This window comes from Cynocephalus volans, chromosome 3 (assembly GCF_027409185.1).
Source record: "Cynocephalus volans isolate mCynVol1 chromosome 3, mCynVol1.pri, whole genome shotgun sequence".
In the NCBI taxonomy this organism is placed as follows: domain Eukaryota; kingdom Metazoa; phylum Chordata; class Mammalia; order Dermoptera; family Cynocephalidae; genus Cynocephalus; species Cynocephalus volans.
In genome coordinates this window covers 144,099,064-144,102,654 of record NC_084462.1, presented here as the reverse complement: position 1 = coordinate 144,102,654, position 3,591 = coordinate 144,099,064, and positions in this window count along the sequence as shown.

Below are 3,591 nucleotides of genomic sequence, written 5' to 3'. Positions count from 1 at the left end.
CCCGTACGACGTGACGCACACGCGCTCCGTGACGTATCCCCGCACCTTTAGCTCCGCCTTCATCCGGGCCCGTGCTAGCGGTCGTGGTGTACTGCACCTGCGTGAAAGCGTCCCGCTGTTTTATCCCCTGAGGTCTCTCTTACCTAGAGTGCTCAAGTCTGCCCTTTTAATTTCATTGAAGAGATTCACATCTCAAGGCTCCCGTGAGCCCAGAAAGGATTTTAGGTCTGTATTTTCCGCAGCTTATGGAAAGTGGCTTCACCCTTTTGTCACTCGCCTTTAAAGTGACCCTAGAGTGACGCAAATTAACTTTTGAGCTACATAAGAATAGTCCCAACCCTCCCCACCCCTTGGAAAGAGAATCTAAAGAGGAGGGCTTACTAGAAAATGGATTGCACTCATTCTGCTGGTAGTGGAGAGCCAATAGTCTCAATACCCACATAATATGGTGCTTAATGTGTGGCTGTTTTGGAGCTCTAGAGAGTTTTGCAACCACTCTTGAGAAGAGGAGCGAGTCTAGTTCATACGCTGTTGTAAGTGGCCCGCACCCCCATGTTACAACGTACCACAATACTTACCAGAAAGTACCTACTTAGTATAGTTTTATTTTTTGGCTGAATTGACTTTCTTCGTGTACCTTACCGCTTAGCTTCTCCCTGGAGCTAACTATGGAGTAGCATTTTGTACATTAGACCATTTCTCTGATTGCAAAGTACGCTATTATTCTTTAGGGGAGGTATCTTTAGGGGAGATATAATAGAAGAGCATTGGGCTTTATGTCTGTAGATGGAAAATCAACTCACTTAGCTTTCCTGATCATTGATCTATTTTTAAAATGATATGCAATATTTTGCATAGAAAAACTTATGTGACGGGTATTAGGTAAGAAGCACAGCAGTTAAGCAAACACCTGTGTACCTTCTACCTGTGTTGAAACCAGAACATTACCAACAACTTCACATCAGTCTGCGAGTTCCTTCTTTACCCATTCCTCTGCCTCTACTTTACCTTTTATATCAACTGCCTTGAAAATTGTTTCTCATTCTCTTGCATATGTTTATCACATGTGTATGTATGTTTAAACAATATATTTTTTAGTTGTGATTAGTTTTTAGTTTTATGAAAGTGGTATTGCAATTCATAATATTTATTTTTTGAATTGCTTTTTAAACTTAGTGTTTCTAAGATTCATTTGTGTAATTACTCATAGCTATAGTTCATTCCTTTTCACTGCTGTCTAATATCTCATTGTGCGAATATACAGTTTATCCATTATTTCGTCAACAACGCTACTTTGAACACTTTTGTATGTCTCCTTATTTGCAGGGTTGTCAGATAAAAATACAAGGTCCAATTAAATTTGATTTCTTTAATTTTTCTGTTTATTAATGTGATTGCTACTATGGATCACATGTGCCCCCCAAAAGTTCATGTGTTGGAAATTTGATCCCCGCTATGACAATGTTAAGAGGGTGGAAAATCAGATTATGATATTTGAAAGGTGAGTCTTTTGACAGCTGATTGGATCATGAGGACTGTACACTCATGACTAGATTAATACATTCATGGAATAATGAGTTATTATAGGTGTGGACTGGTGGCTTTATAAAGAGCACATGAGAGAGCTCTTGCCATGATATACCCTGTGATACAACCCCATGTGACACCCTGAGTCACCATGGGACTGTATAAAGAGTTCCCACCCAGAAAAAGGCCCTCACCAGATGTGCCCCTGATCCTTGGACTTTCCAGTCTCCAAAACTGTAAGAAATAAATTTCTTTTCATTATAAATTACCCAGATTCAGGTATTCTGTTATAAGCAACAGAAAACAAACTAATACAGTTGTACATCTTTTCAAATTGTAATTTTCTATTCATACTTCCTCTACTGTGAAATTCCTGTTTATATATTTATTTATTTTGTCCATTTTTCAATTGAGTTGTTTCACTTTTTCATGTTGATTTGTAGGCTTACATTTTATATTCTGGATATTAAACTGATGTTTGTTATATGTATTAATGTATTACAAATATCTTTTCCCAGTTTTTGACTTATTTGTGGTGATTTTTGATGTGCAGAAATTCTTATTTTTAGCATAGTCGATTTTTTAATCATTCCTACTCAGGGCTTTTGTATCTTAGGGTCATAAATATTTTCCCTATATTTCATTATCAGTTAAGCTAATACCTATAGTATAACTAATAAACCTTGAATGTTCAGTGGCTTAACACAAATGAAGTTATTTTTTTCACATTAAGTCCAATTAATGACAGGATCAGGTGCGGAGGGTTCTACTACAAACAGTAACTAGGGGACCCAGTCTTATGAAGCCACTGCCATCCTCAGTCATTGGCTTTCAAAGTCTAGATGCACAGACATCTAGCCTGTAGACAGGAGAAGAAAGAGAATGTGGAAAATTGCACGAGGTTTTTATGGGCCAGGCCCGCAAGTGGTGTGCACTCAAAGTGTGGTTCACTGACTGCTGCTGGTCTGCAAACTGTTTACTACCTCTGCATCTCACAGTAGTACTGAAATTGGGAACAAATGTTTGTAAACTGTTATAGCAATTTGATACAGTAAATTTATGTCTGTTGGATCTAATAATAAAAATGGGTTGTATTTGGTATGACTTTTTCAATTTCATTTTTCTGGTAATTTATTTTTATTATAGATTACAAAAGTATCGGTTCATAATAGATTGGACGGAAATTGTCCATTAACACAGATAGTCTGAGAACCACTGGTATATACCATTTCAGTCCACATGCCATTGACCAGAACTCAGTCACATGGATTCATCCAGGTGCAAAGGAAGCTGGGAAATATAGTCCCTAACTGGGCAACCTCTTCCCTGCAACAGTTTCAATCTATGACAGATGGGCACACATCTTTATAGGACTATGTCTTAGTCCTGCTGCTATAACAAAATACCACAGGCTGAGTAATTTATAAACAATGAAAATTTATTTCTCACAGCTCTGGAGGCTGGAAAGTCCAAGACCAAGGCACCAGTAGATTTGGTGCCTGGTGAGGGCTGCTTTCTGCTTCCAAGATGGCATCTTGTTGCTGTGTCCTCATATGGTGGAAGAGTGGAAGGACAAAAAGGGTCAGGATAGTTCTCTCCAGCCCTTGTATAAAGTTGCTAAGCCATTCATGAGGTCTCTGACCCCATGATTTAATTTTCTCCTAACAGTGCTACCTCTTAACACTATCACATTGGCAATTAAGTTTCAAAACATGAATCTGGGGTGACATTCAGACCAAAGCCGACTGCCAACATATCTGCCACAATTTTATTCCAAAAATCTTAAAGTATTGCCATTCACTTTTAATCCACCATAATCCATCTAAAAATGATTTCTATGTATGGTATAAATTAAGGATCCATTTCACCTTTTTTCTCATATGTATAACCATATGTATGTACGTGGGTACTTCACAAAGTTCATGGAAAAGTAGAATTAAAAGGTAATATGAATCTTTCCATGATCTTTGTGAAGTACCCTCATATACTTATTTTCCATATGTATAATTTGTTATATACCTGTTATTTATATATATATATATATATACATATATATATATATAC